This window comes from Schistocerca serialis, chromosome 1, assembly GCF_023864345.2.
Source record: "Schistocerca serialis cubense isolate TAMUIC-IGC-003099 chromosome 1, iqSchSeri2.2, whole genome shotgun sequence".
Lineage (NCBI taxonomy): Eukaryota > Metazoa > Arthropoda > Insecta > Orthoptera > Acrididae > Schistocerca > Schistocerca serialis.
This window is the reverse complement of record NC_064638.1, coordinates 450,017,608-450,030,260: the sequence shown is the minus strand read 5'-3', so window position 1 is coordinate 450,030,260 and position 12,653 is coordinate 450,017,608. Positions and strand designations below refer to the sequence as shown.

At 41.8% G+C, this 12,653-nt stretch overlaps 1 protein-coding gene across 1 annotated transcript in view; it reads left to right on the top strand.

Annotated features, from left to right (window-relative positions):
• The window catches only part of LOC126482883 (mucin-19), a 781,435-nt gene that overhangs the window by 159,880 nt on the left and 608,902 nt on the right, over positions 1 to 12,653 (top strand). The window contains exon 2 of the mRNA XM_050106575.1: positions 2,253 to 2,309. The gene's annotated coding sequence lies outside the window, so the exon portion shown is untranslated. The remainder of the gene's footprint in view (positions 1 to 2,252; positions 2,310 to 12,653) is intronic.

The following is a 12,653-nucleotide window of genomic DNA, read 5'->3' as shown; positions in this document are numbered from 1 at the left end:
ACCGGAAGCGATGTGTCTGGTTGTCGGTAGTCTATTTGAAAGGAATATTCAGGTATTAGAACGGAGGTGAGGTGATGCACCATCGAATGGAAAACTGCATGTCTGTGGTTCACACGTGAATGCCGAGCTTTCAGAGATTGTTGTGCCTGTAGCTATGGTTTCTCTGTAAACGCTGAATAAGGGTCTCCTCCTGTTGATACCTATAGTAAGGTCCAAAGTACTGTAGTAATGTATCTGATTGTCTAGTGGCAGCAGTCAGTAAATACCGATGATGGTTTGGATAACCAGTACGATCCATGACCACTCAACCGCTTTCACACATCCCACAGAGATTGGTGGGAGCTAGGTCCAGGGCGCGCACATGTTGCTCCGTAGCTTCCGAGTTTTGTTTGGGCCAAAAGAAGTGGGGGAACTACAGAAACATTCTCATGTTCACGTAAACAATTACCAAGCTTGAACAGTATCCTGTCGGCAAGCGGGTTATATCGCCTCATAGTAGTTCGCTGTCATCGGCGAATACCAATGTGTACCGCGACTTGTATACTCGCCCTTCGTTACCCTCCAAGCATTTATTGGCTGTGAATAGCTAGATCTTGGTCTCTGATGATATGTCCGGCCTGCTGAAGCGCATGTGTTGAGCAGCGGCTCTTGCATCATGCAACCAGGAGATAGTTCTTGAAGGTCGGGCTGCTCAACTGGTTCTGTTCTCCAGGATTGAATTAGCGAGCAGTCAGCTGCTCTGTGGTCCGTCTGACTACTCCAGTCGTGGGGGAGCCTCGTCGTCGAAGTTATTCCAACATCGGTCCACTCTGGCTGCATCTGTTGTTCCAGATCGAGGCGCCCAAGGAGTATGCTAAGAGTGGTAGTGATAATGTCTGTATTATTGCCTCACAAAAAATAAATCTAAATTCATTTTTTATCAGGTTTAAGGTGCATCTCTTAAAATCAAGTAACATTGAAATCCCCGTGCCACAGTCCCATAGCAGGCAGCTAGAGGAGCTTTGTATGATGTGGAGATGGGCTTCACTGTGATTTTCGGGTCCTCTAGTGGCGGACTGCGATAGTGTGACGCAGGATTTCAGTGTGTACTTGGTTTTCAGAGATGCACCTCCAACCAAATAAAAAAATAATGTTGTAATATTTTTGTGTGGTAATAATTCAAACTTTATGAATAAAGACTCGTGGGCTGCCCGAAATAAGCACATCGTTAAAGCCGGAGTGTTTACACGTGTCATCCTTCATAAACACGTGATCAAATGCGCTGTTGCTCGGGCTGTGAGCCATCTTACTCTTATCGTTCCCACTGATGGCCAGTACATGGTCTGTTGATACCCCAGTCACTCGAAACGCCCAACTTCTTCCTTCTTTGAGACGTAAATCTCGATCAGTTGTTCAGTTGCTGATGACTGTAAAATGCAGTTACAACAGACAAATGATAGTAATTCTTGTCTGCATTAATACAGTACTGGATTTACACAGATGCAAACATTACTGAGGTACGCGAAAAATTTTAACAAAGCAATCTTAAAGAGATCCTTGTGTTTGCAGAAATAAAAAGTAGCATTACAGATCGCAATATTATTTTATGTGTTATGTTGGGAATCGGTTTCGATCATTAAAACCATCTTCAGACCAAGATTACAGACGGCCAGAGGAACCAGTGCACTGAGCAGATCATGATAGACATTAGTTGGTATCATATTGCGCCTCTGGGCACTGTGTCCTCTGGTCATCTGGAGTATTGGTCTGAAGATGGCTGTAATGACTGAAATTGGTAATCAGCATTTAATATGCCAAATACTTTATACACTTGAAAGCATTTTATACAGAGACGCGGCACAACAGTCACAAGAACTTTAATAGTCTGTGTCACTCCTCCAAGACTGTCATATCCATCAAAAAATATTTTGGTCTTCACCGTACACTTGTTGGACGAGCCCTTGATGCTCAGATAGTCCCATGGAATTTTTACTAGTAGGAAAAAAAAACATCGTTTCAAAACAAACATATCAGAAAAGCCATTGCAGTTCCCCGTTATCCGCGAGGCTTTATCTCGACTCTCGATAAGTCGGCTTTGTGCGCGCCGATGGTGGCGGGCCGTTATCTGGGGCCGGTTTCATTAATATGCAATCGCAGCCGCGCTATTATCCATTGTTTACACGCGGATAGAAGGGTGTGGCGGCGGCGGCGGCGGCGGCGGCGGCGGCGGCGGCTTCAGCAGAGTTAATCGCTCAGCGGCGCTCTTGTTGCAGGTGCTGAACCTCCAAAGGACGGATGCTGTTCGTGTAGTAGTGCCGGCCCAGCTACAGGTAAGCAAGCAGCTGCCTGTTCACTCATTGCTATACCGCTGCGGTTAGAGCGAATTTGGGAAACGTTGAAAAACATATGAGAAGGTGTATGTGGGATTTTAGGAAATAGCCGTCAGTCACAAAAGTAACATTAGAGCAGTCACTCAGATACTGACTACTCAAGTTTTGCATTAAGGCCTTCTGCAATCACTCGTTTTCTTCGTATCCTGTTCTAACTGCAGAGGTATAACACTATTCTAACTCACTTCGTGGACTTTTACCAGTTGCCCTGCTGCTCTAGTTCGCAAGCACAGTTCATACATAGGGTTACTCATAAGTACCTCTTGGGTTTTAGGACTGGAAGAAGAAAACTGCAAGGCATACAAAAATATGGCGCATGTTGGAACATGTGAAGAAATCATCCGCCCAGTACTGTCACACAAAATTAGTTTGTACATGCAGATAGGCAACCCGCTGAACAGCTTTCCAAAGTGAGTTGTTGCCGCGGGACAATTAGTTCCACGGACTTCAACGAACTGCTCGTATTAAACGCCTGTATCGTCTGTTAAAACATGGAGAGATTCGCTAGCGATCGATATGCGTCTATTGTCGATACATCTGTCGTCATGGATCTTGGAGCTGTGTCAGTTAATGAGTTAACGCTGAGTTCTATAATTGTGTATTGCCTCTAGTTGTTGCAGTTATAAAAATGACGTCATTGAAAAGCAGGTGATAGTGCATTAACGGGGAAAAAAGACAGTGCACTTCTTACAGTGGATAAAACGTATAATTGTTGAAAAACATAGCTGCGGTTTTGGAATTTCAACAGGACCAGACTGGAAGAATAAACAGAAAGAAGTGGCAGACTTGCTTCAAAATGATAACAAAGGACACTTTAGAGAGTCGTGGGACAGCAAAGAAAGAACCGCTAGATGACGTACTTATCATGTGGTTTAGTGTAAAGAGGGAGAGTGAAGTTCCGACTCCAGGCTCGATATTGCAGGAAAAAAGCGTTAAATTTAGACAAGAATCCTTCTAATGATGAGTTAGTTACTTAGTTGGTTACATGTTTCATCGATAATTTGAACTATTCTCGTGTCGAAATGACATGGAACGAATTAGTTTACTGAATTCGTATGAATCGTTACTGGTAACATTAATGAGCACATTATCATTTTATTCCTGCTTATGCAACTGCATTTAAAAACAATTTTTTTGTTACGAAAATAAAAGATCGACACAGCCTCCAGCGACTGGAGAAAGACTTTTAGGAGATACAGTACCTGCTGACAATATAAAAAAATCGAAAATCTTGTTTCTTTTGAGAAGTTGCTCCGATTCAAATTTTGTGGAATTGCACATTATTTGAATTTTAGTTAATCCGGATGACGTATCGTCGCGCCCAGTCCTGATAAACAAGGTCCCGCAGTATTCATAAGCCTACCTGTTCACCTGTTTCAAATCCAAGCGTTTTAACCCATTTTTGTAGGTGCTTGTGAGACATACTGAGACATAAAATGGATACGAAAAATCGGCAGAAAACCCGCAAGCACGTCATGAGAGTCTCATTTCATTACTCGGCTTACTCGTGTTATCTCAAGTATTGATAACTGTTACAAGGGTCCGTGATCTGCAGTGTTGTTAAGGATCAGCATGGGCATGACAAGAATGAAGATCAAGGAACGATGCTTTAGTAACTGCACCGTGTCCTGTTTAAAGGAACCATCCCGACATTGTCATTGAGCAATTTACGGAAACCAAGGTACGCCTAAATCTGGATGGCCGATGTGGATTTGATTCATCGACGGTTCAAATGCGAGTCGAGTGTTTTAAAGCGCTGTGTCACCTCACTCTATGACATTAAAGGAAGGAGTCAGAATCCGAGAATTCGCTTCCGATAGCCACAACGGCACTTGGTGATAGATTCCCGTCCTGCTAAAGTATCACTATCAACAACGCAAAAAATACTGTTCGAGGTTTCAGATTAAATGGAAGAGAATGGCGCACGTTGCTGTGATCCGGAAGTAGTTAAGTTATTCACCTTTACCGCATCTCATTCTGAAATATGTAGTGTCATGAATAATTTAATTCACAAGGCCAACATTTAATCATTGTTGACGAAGAGAGAAACATTATCACTAATATTTTGCGTGTGGACTTCAGAAAGCAAAATCTGTTGCCCAACAAGAGTGGCACATAGAAGAGAGTACGTTTTCGGGTTCTGTGTAGAGAGAGTTTTACTGCAGTACGGATAACACGCACTTCACAGTGTGCTAGTGAAATGGCACGGCAACTGGAAACTTATTCCCAAGTTGAAGTACGTAGCACAGTACGATCCTTGTGCGCAAAATGTCTAAATCTCACACAGATTCATAGTGAAATTCTAGCACCATGTATACCAAATACAATGTCGCATGCAGCCGTAGTGAAATGATGGTAACAATTTTACCAGGATGATCGGGAAGTTCAGTTAATTCACCATGCGATCTCCATCTTGTCGACCAGCTGAAATAAAATCCGGGTGGAAAGAGGCCGTCCAGTGATGAGGGCGTTTACACAGCGAGTCTCGAAAGGCTCCGTGACCAAGGAGCGGATTTCTATCTTCGAGGATCTGAACCAGTGGTGGAAGAACCCGACTGTTGTTTACAGATACTTGGTAACTATCTCGAAAAATAGTGTTATGTATCTACGCTGCTTTGAAGTGTAGTGCTGCATTCAGCAAAAGTTACTCGGCTGACAAAGAAATGTGTAGCTTTCTTTTTGAAGTCCGCTCGCATAAGTGTCTTCTATCTTTTCTTCCTTCTTCCAGCATTAAGTTTCCTGACTATTCAACTAAACAAATCTTGACCGCATCGTTTCCTGACTCAGTATGTATACACGTTTATTTTATGGCCGACTTCAGCCTAATATAGAGATATCAACCTCGTTTAACTTCCTTCAGACGATTTTTAAGGATGGATATCTTTTAATTACCAACTCTTCTTTTTGCGTTGTAGCACTCAGTCCTGTAACATGTGGAATATAAAGCTTAAGATTTTGCTGTGACTTTCGAAATGTTATATTCAGGTGATCTGTTTCTCGATACTTTGCGTCTCCCTATTTTTCGTTACAAACTACGATGTATATACCGTTTATAACATCAAATACCAAACTGGGACATCAACAACAGAGAATCTTGTCATATTTGTTCTCAAAATTATTTTTCTCTTTTAAGAATTTCCCATTTACGTAAATTGTCGTGAGCTGGTAATTATTTCTTAATTCATTGCATTTAACATGCTGCTACAATCCATCGCACTGGTTCTCGTTTGTTCGCTTATTAGTTTTTTTGACTGGATGTTCTTCGCATATGGTTATGGAAGGCCATGTTGCAGTCTGTCTGGTTCCGATTAACAGTACAATCAGACGACTACCTAGGGGGAAATTACTTCGTTTGTTTTCGTCTTTAATTTTATGGTGGCTATGATGTCTCTTATAGTATCTGTGTGTTTGATATTCAAGTCTGCATCCACTGGTGGATATGTTATACACAAGAACTCGCCATATTTAATAGGCACTACCTCTACCTTAAAAATCATGTACTAACACACCATTTTCTCAACAAGGAAATTACAGATTCTCTTTTGCGGTATCCATTTTCCCAATTTTTACTGCCAAGAAACTGAAAACAAACGTCTCCCTATGCATACCAGTTCCGCAAGCAATCATTTTTTGTCTTTCCCTTTTTTTCTTACTGATGCGTTGCTGAAGTAGAAATTCGTGCATTGAATTCAGGATTTCTTTTGTTATTATTCGTCTTCCTAGTATGGGAAGTTATTAAAAATTTGTTGCTTCAGTACCTCCACATTGAGTTAGAAGTATGAAAGAGCTTAATGTTATACAACTGCTTTCCAAAAACTTTATTTATCTTAACACCTATAATATCTCGTAAACCTTCCATTCCAAGGTTGGATATCCTGCGATTTGAGAACAAGAACTCTCGTAGCGCGCTTTTTGGGGTGTGTGACGCTCCCGATGTTATCTTTGTTCTTGCTCAGAACTTACCATCCTGGTAACGTTCTATGAGTGAAATCTCCATGCGGGAATCACCTTTGCTTTAGTCATCAGTCTTCTTTCTGGTTTGATGAGAACTGCCACGAATTCCTCTCCTGTCCATACTCTCCATCTCAAAGTAGCGTTTGCACCCAACGTGCTCAATTATTTATTGGATATTCCGTACAATCTTTACCGTCTCACACCATGGAAGTTATTCCCCGATACCTTAACACGTATCTTATCATACTTTCCCTCCTCCTTCTTTGTGTTTCCCACATATTTCTTTCCTCATTGATCCTGCGGTGAACCTGTTCGTTTCTTATCAGTTTGTCTTGTTTTCAGTATCCTTCTGTATTACCAAAAGTCAAGCACTTCCATCCTCATCATTTTAGTTTCCCCCATAGTCCATGATTTACGTCAATTCAGTGCAGTTCTTCGAACGACGCACCTTCTCAGTCAATGTGTTCCTCAAATAAAGGCCGGTGATAGTAGAAGACTTCTTTTGATCTGAAACGCTCCCTCTTCCTGTACTAGTTTGCTTCGTATGTCCTCCTCGCTTCATCCGCCACGTGTTGCTTTGCTTCCTAGGTGGCAATATTTAACTTGCTTTATTTCATGGCGACAAATGTAGAGATATCTATTCCTCTTCGTCTAACTGTCTTACTGAGATAATTATTGTCAGAGTATCTACTCTCATAACTTCAAATGCACATCATTTGAAGAATTACTTTTACTGTTTATTTCGTTGTACGTGGAAGATTTTTATAAAGCTTTCTTATGAAAGTCACTTGCAAAAGCGACCGAATCGACCAATACAATAATATAATGACGCGGTCACATACCAGGAAAAAATTTTGGAAGACAATAATAGCCACGGAAATCTAAGGTCTCAAATGCCCCCTTTCAAAATTAGCAGACTATCAGACCTAAATGCATAGACGTAAACTTTTATCGGACGATGTGTTTATGCATAATCATCTCAGTGTTGCGAATACTTATTTCGTTCGAGAATATGTCGACGTCTGGGAGACTTTAAAATTTTTAAATTGCATATGACATATGCATATAATTTTAAAGCACTCTGCCAGGCGAAAGCATGCTGTGGGAACTAGCTGGAGAACAATAAATATTTTAGCAGCTTTGTGATGGTTACACACAAAAATATATTTTATAAACTGTTGTTATTGTGGTGGTGGTCTTGTCGTCTTTAGTTCGAAGACTTGTTTAATGCAGCTCTCCGACTAGTGTATTCTGTACAAACGTCAGTATCTCTTACACTCGCGCGCGCGTTTTGACAGCACATTTCAAACGCTGGTTTCTTCTTGTCTCAACTATTTATCATTCACGCTTCACTTCTGTACAGAGCTACAAAAGGTTCAAATGACTCTGAGCACTACGGGACTTAACATCTGAGGTCATCAGTCCCCTAGAACTTAGAATTACTTAAACCTAACTATCCTTAGGACATCACACACATCCACGCCCGAGGTAGGATTCGAACCTGCGACCGTAGCAGCAGCGCGGTTCCGGACTGAAGCGCCTAGAACCGCTCGACCGCCACGGCCGGCCACAGAGCTACATTCTGTACATCAAATTCATAAACTCTGTGGACCACAAAGATTTTATGATTTGTGGATTTTACAACCACACCGACGAAGGAGTTGGCGGTAGAAGGCAGACAGCCGCTCATACCTGCTGATGAAACGTGGGCGGCTGATCACTCTACAGCAAGTTTACAGAGCTTCGCCAGACCTGTAGCTGCGTGTCCGTTTGATTTTTACCAGTTAGACTATTTTCTCGCCAGGCATCTTCAGTATTGAACAAAATAATTGTGGGTATTAGGCAGTGTGATCATAGGACAAGAAAACAGCAAAATCACAGACGTTTCGATCGTCTTTGCAGTGATCATTTTAAGGCGACTAACAGTTAGAGGTCCTGAAGATTACCGCTGCAAAAACGGTCGCAACGTCAGTGGTTCAGCTGCTTTAGTGTTTTATAATGAAGCAGCCTAATACTCTAAATTATTTGTTCACATAGAATTTACATTTTCAGCACTGTTTTAGTAAACAGGCCACAACACTTGCAACAGAGCCCCATTACTGCTGGCGCCACGGACTCGCGATCCAGTCGCGGTCTGCGCAGCTGCAGGCTGGCAGCCGGCGGCTACTGTGCAGTCGAGCTGAAGAAGAGCGTGCCGCGCCCCGATGAGTTCCCATCGATCGCTATCTGCCGCGCCAAGGCCGAGGGCGAACAGCTGCCCGCACACTGCACACGCACACGCAGACGCCGGCGCTGGCGCTGGCGCTGGCGTGGTCGGGTCGCCGCGCCTCTCCGCGCCGTAAAACTGTCTGCAGGCCAGTGCTCCGACACCGGCACCGGCACCGGCGCTTAGCACAAGAGCAGTAATTAAGCCGGCCTCGCTATCCTCTTCTCTGCGCTCTGCTGCTGCGGCTGCTTCTCCAGATAGCATCTGCGTCTCGCACTGCAGCCCCACTCGCTCTGGGTACAGTCGCAGCACCGCTCTCTGTGTACGTACGCTCGCCACTACTACTATAAATTACGTCGTCTAGTTGTTCCATGCAAATGTTGTAGAAGTCAGCACTGTTCGTTCTATATACCCTCTTGTGGTCAGTCTCGGCGCGATCTACAATGTATGATACTGAAAGAAACTTCGTAAGCCAAGACCGCAAAGAAAAGTCATTATATTGCCACAAGCTGAGACATCGTCGTGAAAAAAAAAACAGTGACCTGTATATGTAATAAGTTTCCTTTAATTTACGTCAATGGTCACAAACTTTTTGTTAACAGATTACCGGTTTCGGTCTATAAAGACCATCATCAGATCTGTTTCGTAAAAACAAAGTACATTAGGACCTTGCTTTTATGAAGCAGATCTGATGATGGTCATTATAGACCGAAACCGGTAATCTGTTAAAAAAAAGTTTGTGACCATTGACCTAAATTAAAGGAAACTTATGGCATTATATTGGATTACCAGTTTCGACAGAATTATGCTGTTATCGGATTTTATGCTTTAAAATTTTTACTACATGTTGCATCAGTGTTGCACGGTGCTTCGCATGGCATACATGCTTCCCACTACCATGAACATAGCTATACGTCGGCATATCAAGTATAAAACTATCATGCAAAAACTCAAGCATAATCATATTGCGGCGATTACACGTGTTCGTGTTCAGCACTAACTATTAATACTGATGCGCAAAATGTTGTACAAAATTTTTTAAGCATCCGATGATAATAGCATAGTTTTGTCGAAACCGAACATCCAATAAAATACTTTTTTAATATTGGTTTTTTTTGTATGTTATCATTCCCCAAGAACATTACAGTAGTTCCCAAGGAAAAAGGGTTGGTCTACGATCACCCATGTTTGCAAAATATCGATTTTATGAGTACAAACATCCATATTTAAACATCGATACTGTAGTCTTGGGCGTTTCCTAATGTCAATGTTAAAGAAAATATGTCGACCTCCGACAGTGACAAAAAAAAGGCTTCTTTTTTCCATAATCAATATTTTCACATTAAAAGCGAATCTTTTTCTGAAGATGTCTCGCAATGATACCACTGCAACATATTTGCGACTTATCAAATGGGACGGCGAACGGATGGAAAGTAATACTATATTTTTGAACAAATTAAAGCAGGAATATTGGATATTTTGTGTAATAATTTATGACGTCACAATCACTTAAATACAATGTAGGGTTACGAAGTCTTTCCGACAAACGTCTAGTGTGACAGGTCGTGTTATGGGGAACAACTTTTGTTAGAGGCCGGCCCTGGAATGACGAGATTTCACCGAAGTAGCAGGGACACTAAACAGGCGAGCGGTATATCACATAGCCCAGTAAACAGTGTTTTTCGACGAGAAAACCAGTCTAATGTGTGTTTCTAAGCGGAGGAAGATGTTTCAGAAGCGAATGAGGAATTTGTTTCGCTCGACAGCCTTTCGCGCAGATCAGATGTCTGGATTATATAGGCAACACACATTACATATTAACGCCGCAGTATGCCTGTCTCCTTGTGCCTCTCAACCTTAAACGGCAGGAAGTTTCGGCGAGTAGTATGTCTCTGACAACAGCTGTTCCCCGTGATGTGATCTGCTTCAGTGATAGTGACATAATAAATTATTATGCGAACGTTTGCGTGGGGCATACTTCCAGTTCACAATATATCAATTCTTAAAAAATTTGGCTATTGTTGCAGACAAAGATGGACTAACGCCTTTCATTGTTCATTCATTTCATTTCATTTCATTGTTCATTCATTTCATGCTTTCGTGATGTCAGATACTGTGGGCAACACATTGACGTATTGGAAAACAGACAAACCGAACTTAATTTGTGCGGTGAACACTATAGAAAGCACAAGAAGGGAATAATTTGCAAACTGGTACAGAACGGACCTACCGTCGCAGCTCACTTATTATCTGAAAGATCGTCTTCTAATCTTTAACAAGAAGTATTACAAACATTGAGTTTTCCGTATCCAAAACAGTAAAAACTGCGCTTAAATGTTTGAGCCGTATAGCTACATCGTCGGCCTCTCAAAGACTGTTCTCAAAAGCAGGATATGCACTGTCTAAACAACACAGTGTACTGAAAGGGGAAACTTGCCTCAAAAACATTTTAAAAAAATGTAGGCAGTGTAATGTTAAATGTTGCCGTATTTATTTATTACTAAATGTGATATTGCAGGTATCTGGCGTTGGCGTTTTACGTCGTTTTATAAATTTATCATTTAATGTAGACGTGACAAACACCGATGTTTTAGGGTCTGTTATTATTGACCATCGATGTTTAGACATCGATGATGAAATAGAAATCAGCACCGATGATTTGCCAACATCTCACATCTCTACAAGCAACAACCCAGATGCATCAGATGTTTTGTAGCAGTGGAGTTGATTTAGCCAGCTATGATCAAATGTCAATTCGATTTATGATGTGAACGAATATGTTGCTGATACACATTATATTACTGTTGACATTTTGTGTGTGTTACAAACTTAATGGTCGCACATCTTATTAAAAATACGTGGCAGTATACGTAAGCACTGGAGTAATTTTGGTGGAATGCCGAGATAGTTAATGTTTGTGGTTACGTTCCAGTAACAAAGCACATTCTTAGTACACACATACGACGACACAGCGTTCCATACAAAGTGGTTCTAGAGTCATTTTGATCTGCTCGCTATAGTTGGCGTATTTATCTACAGAGAATGTCAGGGAAGAGAACTATCAGTTCTATCTTCTTACAGTTCTGAAGCAAAGTGGAACTTGAACAGGATTTTGGCGATCATACCGTGATTTCAGTCCGTACTGCTATTAACGCGAAAGGAACTGCAACGCAGAGGACTTACGAAAACTTAAAGTGACACTGTGCATTTAACATCACAAATACAGTTTTCAGCAGAAGAGTGTATCTTCCAAAATGACAATGTTATTGCTCACATGGGTTGACGTGCACAAATCTGGGTGGACAAGGAGGAAATAACATTTCTCTTCCATAACAACCAGATTCGAAAAATATCAATCAGTTAAGGTCTAAGTTGGCAAATCTATGTAGGTTCCTGTAGTCTGTCCAGTACCTCTGAACAGTTTCTTCGTGAGGGTCGGAATAATGTAATATTACAATGCAGTAATACAATTTCAAAACCACCGTAGCTCATGATATCAGCATAAATGTATCAGACTTGCAGTGCTGTATTTGTGTGATACACTGATGAGCCAAAACATTATGACAACCTGCTTAATAGTTTGTTTGTACGTCTCTGTAACTAAATACGTAACTGATTCTGCGAATCAGGAATCCGACAGTTCGTTGGTAGGTTTGTGGAGGTATGTGCATTATACACTACTGGCCATTAAAATTGCTACACCAAGAAGATATGCAGATGATAAACGAGTATTCATTGGACAAATATACTAGAACTGACATGTGCTTACATTTTCACGCAATTTGGATGCATAGATCCTGAGAAATCAGTACCCAGAACAACCACCTCTGGCCGTAATAACGGCCCTGAGACGCCTGGGCATTGAGTCAAACAGAGCTTGGATGGCCTGTACCGGTACAGTTGCCCATGCAGCTCTAACACGATACCACAGTCCATCAAGAGTAGTGACTGGCGTATTGTGACGAGCCAGCTGCTCGGCCACCATTGACCAGACGTTTCCAATTGGTGAGAGATCTGGAGAATGTGCTGGCCAGGGCAGCAGTCGAACATTTTCTGTATCCAGAAACGCCCGTACAGGACCTACAACATGGGGTCGTGCATTATCCTGCTGAAATATAGGGTTT